The following is a 12251-nucleotide window of genomic DNA, read 5'->3' on the forward strand; positions in this document are numbered from 1 at the left end:
TGGTCCGGACGTGGTCCTAGGAGCTCCGTGGCTGAAGAGCTTGGGTGAGATTAACCAAAACTATGACGACCACACAATGGAATTTAGGCATAACGATAAGGTGGTTACGTTGCGCGGCGTTTGGGAGGACGGACGGCAAGTTATTTTCAGTGCAGTGAATATTGCTAAGGGATACGAAATGTTGAAGATATTGTGATTAGTATCAAATCATTTTTCCATTTTTATCATAGTTGATTAACTCTAATTGTTTTCTTTATTGGTTTGTTATTTGATTCCAAGTCAGGATTCAATTTCGTTTTTATTTGTTTTAGAGTTATTGAAATAGGACTCTTGATGCATTATCTATATATTGTGGGCGATCAAAATGCAGAGGCATCAAAAGGGATCAATTTCATATACTTCAACAACTGAAAATGAAATTGAGAAAACCACAGAACTAGCAATTAAGAAGGTAAAAGAAATATAAATACAACTCGAATACAAGCTCTCATGAAGACATACAAAAACGAAAAAAATAAGTAAGAAAAAAAATTAGAACCAACTCAAGAAAGAGTTCAAAATTAAACACAAGAAGAGCACACAATCCTCCTTTTGTCTTCCAACCTAAGTTCTCCTTCGTGTTGGTGCAGCTCGGTTGCGTTTCTTCTCCGTCTTATATTTATAACCAACTCCAAAAAAGAATTCAACTAACCATAATGGCCTTCCACTTCTTATAATCATGTAACCAATTCCAATCCCAACTATGAAACCACTTCCATATCCAATTACAACACATCGCCAACCAAATCCATCTATAAATCCATACTCATCATCATAATCATCGTCTTCTGCTTCAGGAATCAATGGTTTTCCATCACTCTCTGCACAGTTTCTCGTCAATGGAAATCCACACAGTCCTACATTTCCCGCATATGATTCGTTACCAAATGTGGAAAGTTGAGTAGACTGTGGTATTTTTCCCTCGAGATTATTCATTGAAAAGTTCAACTTTCCAATAAATGTCAACCTTACCAATTCATTTGGAATTTCTCCATCCAGTTTGTTTGAAGACAGGTCCAATGACTCGAGTAATCTCATATCTCCAAGAGATGGCGGTATATGTCCTATGAGGGTATTGTGAGACAAATTCAAGTATATCCCAGGGAAAGTGGAATGCCCCCAGAGAATCTATTGGAGGACAAGTCGATATTTGTAAATGTTGTCAGCAGTCGCCCCAGTAACTGATCCAATCCTTTCAATGTGAGCTTCAACTCCATAAATATTAAAAACCAATATGTTGCATCATCGGCAGTCTGATTTCTTGGCATCTATTGTAACAGCCCGCTTTCCTAGGGTACAATGAATGCGGCGTTTGCTACCAAAACGGACTTAAAGAAATAAACAAAGGCTAGGGTTTCGCTTAAAGAGTGTTGACCAAAAGATTAGAAGGAACTATCAGAGCATTTAAAGCAACAACTTAACCTAGAAGCTTGAATGAGAGAAAGGAAGGTGTAATAAATGACGTTCAAAAATCTCAAGAGTATGACATAGTTTCCAAGATAAAAACCACAACATAGTCTAAAGCCTCTAAACCGAAGGAGCGTGCAAAATGGTCAAAGATACTAAAGTGTTTCAAAAAGAATTCAGCGGAAAACGACCAAGAGAAAACGCAGCTATGTATGAAGACACAACTACGCTTGAAGCTCGAAGACATCCATCTTAATTAGTTAACATGCTCAACACCCGCCACCGCTCGTCATCGTTCAACCTGCACATAAGGAAAACACATGCAGGGCTGAGTATTTTGAAATACTCAGTGAACTCGTTGCCAAAACATTTTATAAGTTATGCCACCCTTACCAAGTGAACTCGAGTATTAAGCAGTTTAAAGAGAATTTCACGAGTATCACAAAATATTTAAGATAGATTGGCCAATCAAACAACTCCCCATTTTCTCATCAATTCATAAATCACAATATTTCCATAGTGCGACGAAAGTGTGGCCACACTTTTCGCCCACGAGACCGGCTGACTAGCAAGGACGGCTCCCGATCCCCTTGTGTACACAGCCTGGTAGGGTTTGCGGCCCATACTCAGACCCGAATTCGTATAAACATATCCATAGCCCGATTGCCCAATGGAGCGAACTCACAAGCTAGGCATCAGGCGCACAATATCACAATAAAACAGACATAGGCATGGCATAACAGTTAAACCACCCTTTTTTCTCCACATTCATAAATTTGCACATAAAAGAGTTTAAGAGTAAAGCTCAACTCGACTGCTTAGGTTTCAGGTAAGTTCTTTCCCTTGTTATTCGGCTTCGCAACTGAGATTTCAACTTTTAATCACATAGGCACATATCACAAATTAGGTTTAACACAACTCTTACTCATGCATGTCTCAATACTTTTTCCCTTTTCCCATCGATTTATCTTATCATTACTAATCAATCAAGATCATGTTTATCACACAAGTACCATTCGCATCTCCAAATCTAGATCTAACATCAACATATGTTACACAAGAATATTTAGCCATCAAACACACACTACACAAACACAACACATACACACACACGACACGCACACACACACACACGCCACACACATGTAACATATTCCCATATCCCCTTTATCCCACTTTTACTCAACCAAGATGCATGAGGGTTCAAGAAGTCCGATTAATCGGTTAAAAAGAAGAGGAGTTGAGTAGAAACGAAGAAGATGAATATAAAATACCTTGTGAGAAAAACGATCGGTAGGAATTAAGTATTAGACTTGGTTCTTCAAGAATCTTGACGTTCAAACTCTAATTCTTCTCAAAGGATGACAAAATATTGGAGTATGGAAGAAGAAATATTTGAGAGAGTGAGGAAGGGAGGGGGACGAAAAATATGGGGGCTAGGGTTGGGGCTTCTCTTATTTATAGTGCTCAACAAGATCTTTAGGTAAATAGAATATTTGGTAAGATTTTATTCTCCACAATTAAATAAAACAATATTGTGGAGTAGGGAAGAAGGAATAACAAAAATAGACTCCAAGGCATAATTCCATGATATTTTCGAAAATTGGGCTAATTAATTAGCCAAGATTTTATCTTGAATATATTTTACGGAGTAGAATAAAATATCACGGAGCGAAATAAAAATAAAAATCTCCCCTTGGAAGAATGAATTAGGCGTGTATTTAGCCTTTTAAATAAGGAAGGGATTTTTAAATATCAACTAAAATAGATATGGCATGATCTCTTGAGGTATGGAAAGATTTGGTAGAATATTTTAATTCTAGGTATGGAAGGAGATCAAATAAGGGATCAATTAAACAATAAAATAATTTCTTCCTTCCCAACATAGTGATTTTCGAAAATCACCAAATAACAAGGGGTTTCGATTTTTCCCTCTTTAGAATAAGGAATAATTTGGTCTTGGATTTAATTTGGATAAATATCCCAAGAATTAAATTAAATCCGCAAAAATAGAATTTCTCCTTAAAAAATCAAGGGGACAAGTCGATATTTGTAAATGTTGTCAGCTGTCGCCCCAGTAACTGATCCAATCCTTTCAATGTGAGCTTCAACTCCATAAATATTAAAAACCAATATGTTGCATCATCGGCAATCTGATTTTCCTTGGCATCTATTGTAACAGCCCGCTTTCCTAGGGTACAATGAATGCGGCGTTTGCTACCAAAACGGACTTAAAGAAATAAACAAAGGCTAGGGTTTCGCTTAAAGAGTGTTGACCAAAAGATTAGAAGGAACTATCAGAGCATTTAAAGCAACAACTTAACCTAGAAGCTTGAATGAGAGAAAGGAAGGTATAATAAATGACGTTCAAAAATCTCAAGAGTATGACATAGTTTCCAAGATAAAAACCACAAGATAGTCTAAAGCCTCTAAACCGAAGGAGCGTGCAAAATGGTCAAAGATACTAAAGTGTTTCAAAAAGAATTCAGCGGAAAACGACCAAGAGAAAACGCAGCTATGTATGAAGACACAACTACGCTTGAAGTTCGAAGACATCCATCTTAATTAGTTAACATGCTCAACACCCGCCACCGCTCGTCATCGTTCAACCTGCACATAAGGAAAACACATGCAGGGCTGAGTATTTTGAAATACTAAGTGAAATCGTTGCCAAAACATTTTATAAGTTATGCCACCCTTACCAAAATATTTAAGATAGATTGGCCAATCAAACAACTCCCCATTTTCTCATCAATTCATAAATCACAATCTTTCCATAGTGCGACGAAAGTGTGACCACACTTTTCGCCCACGAGACCGGCCGACTAGCAAGGACGGCTCCCGATCCCCTTGTGTACACAGTCTGGTAGGGTTTGTGGCCCATACTCTGACCCGAATTCGTATAAACATATCCATAGCCTGATTGCCCAATGGAGCGAACTCACAAGCTAGGCATCAGGCGCACAATATCACAATAAAACAGACATAGGCATGGCATAATAGTTATACCACCCTTATTTCTCCACATTCATAAAATTGCACATACAAGAGTTTAAGAGTAAAGCCCACCTCGACTGCTTAGGTTTCAAGTAAGTTCTTTCCCTTGTTATCCGGCTTCGCAACTGAGATTTCAACTTTTAATCACATAGGCACATATCACAAATTAGGTTTAACACAACTCTTAATCATGCATGTCTCAATACTTTTTCCCTTTTCCCATGGATTTATCTTATCATTACTAATCAATCAAGATCATGTTTATCACACAAGTTCCATTCGCATCTCCAAATCTAGATCTAACATCAACATATGTCACACAAGAATATTTAGCCATCAAACACACACTACACAAACACAACACTCACACAAACACAACACTCACACACACACGACACGCACACACACACACGCCACACACATGTAACATATTCCCATATCCCCTTTATCCCACTTTCACTCAACCAAGATGCATGAGGGTTCAAGAAAACCGATTAATCGGTTAAAAAGAAGAGGAGTTGAGTAGAAACGAATAAGATGAATATAAAATACCTTGTGAGAAAAACGATCGGTAGGAATTAAGTATTAGACTTGGTTCTTCAAGAATCTTGATGTTCAAACTCTAATTCTTCTCAAAGGATGACCAAATATTGGAGTATGGAAGAAGAAAAATTTGAGAGAGTGAGGAAGGGAGGGGGACGAAAAATATGGGGGCTAGGGTTGGGGCTTCTCTTATTTATAGTGCTCAACAAGATCTTTAGGTAAATAGAATATTTGGTAAGATTTTATTCTCCACAATTAAATAAAACAATATTGTGGAGTAGGGAAGAAGAAATAACAAAAATAGACTCCAAGGCATAATTCCATGATATTTTCGAAAATTAGGCTAATTAATTAGCCAAGATTTTGTCTTGAATATATTTTACGGAGTAGAATAAAATATCACGGAGCGAAATAAAAATAAAAATCTCCCCTTGGAAGAATGAATTAGGCGTGTATTTAGCCTTTTAAATAAGGAAGGGATTTTTAAATATCAACTAAAATAGATATGGCATGATCTCTTGAGGTATGGAAAGATTTGGTAGAATATTTTAATTCTAGGTATGGAAGGAGATCAAATAAGGGATCAATTAAACAATAAAATAATTTCTTCCTTCCCAACATAGTGATTTTCGAAAATCACCAAATAACAAGGGGTTTCGATTTTTCCCTCTTTAGAATAAGGAATAATTGGGTCTTGGATTTAATTTGGATAAATATCCCAAGAATTAAATTAAATCCGGAAAAATAGAATTTCTCCTTAAAAAATCAAGGGGGTCGAAAATGGCTAGTATTTATGGATATTTTCTCTAATGTTCCCACTCACCCTTAATCAATTAATTCACCTCATAATTTAATAAATCACATGCCACATCACATAGTCAACAAATTTGACATTTCAAACTTCTCGGTCAAAGAAACTCATGCAATAAATTCACTTTATCAAATAATTCACATCTTCCACGTCATCAATAATAAATTTTAGGGTTCTAAAATTAGGGTTCGGAAATTCGGGATGTTACATCTATCATACCTCGAAAATTCTTGAAATATCCATTAGGTAGAGAACCAACAAACGCATTTTGTGACACATCCAACACTTGCAACATTGGAAATGGTTGCTCAGTGTTTGAAGTCACCGACATTGTACCATTGAACTTATTTGATGATAAGATGAGAGTGCGGAGTCGAGGGAGTGTTTCCATCCAAAAGGGAAACGCACCTCGTATTTCATTACCACCTATGTCTATGCCCCGCAGACCTTGACAGTTGGCTATGGTTTGGGGTAGTGTTCCTTCCAATTTGTTTCCATTCAGATTGATTGACACAATACTGCAATTCTTTTTGAATGTTGATGGGATAAGGCCACTGAATTTATTTGCATTCAAATGGAGGACTAATAGAGATGAGCTCAAGTTACCCACACATTTTGGAATTGCCCCTTCCAATTGATTATTTGACAAATGGAGAACTTCTAGGGATCTCAAGTTGCATATTGACCATGGAATTTGTCCAATTAATTTGTTTCGATAGAGTCCTAAATAAGTCAACTTCGACATATTCCCAAAAATGGAAGGTATAGTTCCTAAAAAAAATTTTGAATCAAGAATAACATATGGAAGATAGAGAGTCATAAAGAGAGAGAGAGAGAGAGAGAGTGAGTGATACCATTTAAATTATTTTCGAAAAGCCATATTCTACTGATGGCTATCATGTTTCCAATTTCCTTCGGCAATGGTCCACTCATATTGTTGGTTGCAATATTGAGTATCTCCAAATTATTAAGATGACCAATTTCTTTTGGTATATTACCTGTGAAAAAATGTCGTACAAATTTTGAAAATGGAAACAAAGAAATTAAATAAGTTAATTAGTACTTGTAGTTACTATAACTTTGTAATCCAACAATATAAATGTATACATAAAAGCATACCACTTAAATTATTGTTGTTGAGATATAGGCGGAAAAGGAGTGTCATGTTTCCAATCTCTTTTGGAATAGGACCTGCGTATAATCAACTTTTGACAATCCAATTGGAATAATGATATACTCTGGTTGGAATAATTATTACTACTCCTCATAAATAGTTAAAAATAAACTTCAATAAATAAAAAGGTTATGACAAAGAATTAAAGATAAATGAAAGTAGTATGGAAGTAACAACTAGATCCCCACATAGTAAGATTGTGTAACGTCTCCTATTTCATATACAGATGATCAATAAGTGCTGAATATTAAAACTCTGCAAAATTTTATTAAATCTCGACATATAACGATTTTCTACATAGTCGGTAAAACTAAGTACACCCTCCATCCCATAATAGATGACACACTTAGGTAATGACACGAGATTTATTGAGATGTTATTTTGCGTTTTAAATGAAGAGAGAAATTAGTATAATTATATTAATATGAGACAGAACTTTTCTAAGAAAGGAAATTTGACATCTTTTGATGGAAAAACTAAAAATGAAAGTGTGACATCTATTTTGAGAAGAAGAGAGTATTACACCACGCACGCTCACATGCATGTAGCAATAAAGGAGAATATCATACCGGTTAATTCATTAGTGTAGAGCAATAAGTAGGAAAGTTAAGTCATGTTCCCAAATTCCTTTGGTATTGGTCCGTTGATGAAGTTTTCTTTCAATTGGAGTTCCCATAAATTCACAAGGCGACCCAACTCTTTTGGTATATGACCTACAAGAATTTTAAATCTTGAATGTTCAATTTAGTTATCATGCAAATATGGCATGTGATACAGAAGAAGAATGCTGCTGTTCTAGCTCATGAGTTAGTATTTCATTATTTTTCTCAATTTATTTTTAATTTTTGCAATTTCATTTTATTTACTTTTAAGGTCTTAGGGTTTGCGAACCAATTATAAATAACGAGTTTCATTATTAATGATGTAAGATTTTATATTATCCCGGAAAAAAAATTGAAATCAAGAAACTAGGGGTTCTTGTGTTTTTTCTATCAATTTAATCATTCTTATGGCACATTTACTTCAAGCTTCTTCATAAAGTAATTTTTATTGGTTCAAAGGGATGCCAAATAAGAAGATTCTGAGAAAGGAAAATGTGAGAACCGATTTAACTAGCCAGACCCATGTATAAAGTGGTTTTACTTTTAGAAATAAATCATATTTATTGGAACGGACCAAAAAGAAAAATGAGGCATTTTAATCGAACAAAATGACTAGATGTTATTATGATAATATTAAAAATATATTAATATCATTGTACCTAGTTCTTTCAATGGAAATATTTTTACGTTAAGACGTTAAGTACAGTTAATATATGTTTTGACGATAAATAATTCTTACAATAGTCAATCCAAGTTAAGTGTATAGTAAATTATTTAATGGTTTTGAAAAATCAATTAAGTTTATTAATCAACAGTTAAAGTGTGAAAGGAAGAGAAGGGTTAGAATCGTACCACTTAAAGCATTATTGCCAAGGTATATGCCAACCATGGCTGTCAAGTTCCTAAGTTCTCTTGGCACTGAACCACTAATTTTGTGCAACACATGCTCAATCGCTCAAAATTAGTAAGACGGCCGATCTCTTTTGGAATTTCACCTATAGGGTTTGTGATTAATCCATAAACTCAACAAGTGATTCACCATACAACAAACAGAAATTATATCTTGTTATAAAATATAAACATTCTATGTTGTTAGGAGATATTATACTAAAATGCAGGAAATGGTGGAATAACTCATACCAATTACTACCTCCGTCCCCCAAAATTTGCTACACTTTGACCCGACACGGGTTTTAAGAAATGTAATGGAAAGTGAGTTGAAAAAATTGGTGGGATGTGGGTCCTACTTTTAAAGTATTAGTTTTATAATAAAATGTGAGTAGGAATAAGTTAGTGGAATATGGGGTCCACTACCAAAAATGGTAAAAGTAAAGTGTATCAAATTTTCAGGGACGGACCGAAATAGTAATATGTATCAAATTTTCAGGGACAGAGGTAGTAAATTATTGTCTTCAAGCCCTATTCTGCGAAGGGATGTCATATTTCCAATATCTATTGACAATGATCCATTCAAATCATTCAATGCAAGGTCACAATACTCCAACGAAGTCATGCCATAAATAGTTGATGGTAAAGGGCCTGAGAACTTGTTCTCTCTCAAATTCAACAATTGTAATTGAGTAAGAAGGCCGATCTCTTTTGGAATATTACCTGCCAATTTTTTAAATGTAAATATGGATATGTAGTATTCAAATGGAAAGCATAGAAATTAAGAATTCAACTAAAGCAGTCAATTTTAGACCAATAAAACAGAAAACATAAGGAAATAAAGAGCTATAGTCAGATAAAGATATTCTGGCTGAAATTGTTGGCACTTAAGTCTAATATTTGAATCATTGTCAAGTTCACAATCTCTTTTGTAATATTACTTGTAAAGTTGCATAAATGAAAATCGAATTATATATTTATAACGGTTATGCTATAAGTTCATGTGATAAAATAGTCCAACTCCTAACTCTAAATTCTTATCAAGCAAAGTAATATAATCATGGCTAGCTACAATGGTATACACCAACTAAAAAGTAAAGTTGATATATATGAAGACGGAAATTTTATTCATGTACACATACCAATATTGGGTGAGAAATTCATATATATAGGCACAATTTTCTCAAAACTAAATTAACTTATGACACTGCAATCAAAGTACTCAATATTTAAGGAAACAAATTGAATTTAAGCTAGATGAATATGTAAGATTTTACCTGTAAAGTTGTTGGCACCAAAGCTTAGAAACTGAAGTAGTGTAATATTCCCGATTTGCATTGGCACATGTCCACTAAAACTGTTGTTAAACAAAGAAAGATACTCAAGCTGTGAACATTGCCCCAAACTCGATGGTATTTCCCCAAACAACTCGTTGTGAGACATAAGAAGTCTCTTGAGTCTATGCAAATTGTGTTTGCACATATCAAATGGTAGACTACTAAACAAACTATTATTCCTCAAATTCAAATCTTCCAAAGTTGACATGTTGAAAATAGATGGAGGGATAGGACCATGAAACGAATTCTCGCTCATATCTAAAGAAAATAGAAAAGAAAGATTCCCGATTTCGGGTGGGATGGTTCCCACAAGGCCCATCGAAGATATATTCAGCTGAGTCACCCTATTATAACGAGAATCACAAGTGACTCCGACCCAACTACATACACTGGCTTCAGAGGTCCAATTTTTCATGAGTATGTTATTAGGGTTTGGGGTTATGTGGGATTTCAAGGTAAGAAGAGAAGAAAGATCTGTGTTGATATTTGTATTTGCTGAGATGGAAAGTAAAGAGTTTTGTAGACAATGAAGAATTAGAAGGAGTGGAAGAAGGGTATGTTGGGAAGATCTCCCCATTAGGCTTGATTTCTTAAATGCTTAATTTGAAGTTCTGAAACTACCAGCTTTGTATATAAGTTTTATAGTGGTGGAATATTAGTGGTGGAAAGTAGTTTGAAAGAATGGGAATGGTTTGAAGTTTTCAAGTGGGGCAAAGTCTTGGTCTTTTTGTATTTATGTTTGGAGTACTTTCCTGTAAATTTATAAAGAGTAAAGGTCAAAACTGGTCCTGAACATATGCCCATTTTACGATTTTGGTCCTAAACTTTATCTTGTGAATATTTTGGTCCTGTACATTTCACGTTCGGATCAATTTTGGTCCTCCGCTAAATATTCCGTCCATTTCTAACAGTCAACGATGTAAAGTATAATTTTGACCAATTTAAGCAAATTTTAATTATTTAATAATCAAAATATTTTTTTGTAAATAAAATCATAAATAATGTACCATAAACACATAATTTCATGAATCTAGATTCATTCAGCACCGTTTCAAAACCCAGCGCGTATCTTCTTCCTCGCTGAAAAATATTTTAGAACCCTAGCCGCTCAACTTCGTCATGGTGGAGCGGTCGTCCTGCAGCAGAGGTTCCGCGGCCAGGTCCGGCGAGAGTGGTGGCCGACGTGACCTTCGATTCAGGTACGAGTCTTGTAATTGCAAGAAATTTGCTTCACTCCGAATCGTCAAAACCCATGGAAAACCTACGAGGGGGAAGCTCTACTTTGTTTGTGAGAGAAATGAGTGCAACTTTTTCAAATGGTGCGAACCAATCGAGCCAATTAAAGAAGAAGAAGAAGAAGAAGAAGAAGAAGAAGAAGAAGAAGAAGAAGAAGAAGAAGAAGAAGAAGAAGAAGAAGAAGGAGACGACGAGGATTCATCACTGATGCAGGCCGAGACGGATGGGGAAACTTTAGGGTTGATTTTGGCATCAATAGATGAGAATAATCGGACCATACAGAAATTAGCTACTGTTGTGATGTATGGATTATGGTTCTTTTTTATTGTAATGTTTGTGATGTTTGTTGTAATGTTGAAGTAATGAACTAAAATTGTGTATTCTGAAAATTATGGTGAGCCAATTCTGGAAATGGTGTTGCAATTAATTTCAGATGAACTAAAATTGTATGAAGAAGTAAAGCAGCTTGATTCTTAAGTAATGGATTACGATTGAGAACTAAAATTGAGAACTAAAATTGAGAAAAAAGTAGAACAAGTAGTACCACTTGGTTGCACACCAAGTGTTTGATAAAATTCTTATTTGAACATACCAGCAACTACTCCATTGATGTATAACAAATTTTCTCGAATTCATCAATCTCCAGTTGGAGTTGATAATTGATCTTTTGTTTACTTCTTCCTTTATCTGTATGTGTTGTGCATTTTGCTTTGGTTTCGAACTCTTTGTTTGACGTGGTGCTTAAGACGTCGGTCGGTTTCTTTAGTTTTTCCATCACCCTCTCAACCTCAGACTTCGAAAGCTTGTTGTTGTTATACATTTTCGTAGACAAGATTTATAGAGATTTCTTTAGAAATTTTACTCATTTGGTGTTATAAATAGATGAGAAGTGTTAAATGCCTACAACCACCATATTCAAAGCTAAGAACAATAAATGGCATAAATGCACAAGGCTACTCTAAACAATTCAATGGTTTTAATGCAGTAGTACGAATCATAAAGACCATCAACTAAATTCATAAATTACCTAGAAAACCTAGAAAGGTTTCACCAAAGTTTACATAATTGAGCAGTGCCCAAGCCAAAATGGCCACACTGCCTGTACCAAAATAAATCAGCGATAACCTGTCAATATTCTATTCAGCCACAATGGGCACTGCCCTCTGCCAAACCAACCAAAATATGAACAAAAAACAGTGAAGTTATAACACAATTGT

General features: G+C 35.1%; 1 pseudogene; it reads right to left on the reverse strand.

Annotated features, from left to right (window-relative positions):
- Positions 1–603: 603 nt before the first annotated feature.
- On the reverse strand, positions 604–10375 carry LOC148931969 (uncharacterized; annotated as a pseudogene).
- Positions 10376–12251: the final 1876 nt, after the last annotated feature.

This window comes from Salvia hispanica, chromosome 2 (genome assembly GCF_029641045.1).
Source record: "Salvia hispanica isolate PSC_SH4W2 chromosome 2, Shi_PSC_v1, whole genome shotgun sequence".
Classification (NCBI taxonomy): Eukaryota; Viridiplantae; Streptophyta; class Magnoliopsida; order Lamiales; family Lamiaceae; genus Salvia; species Salvia hispanica.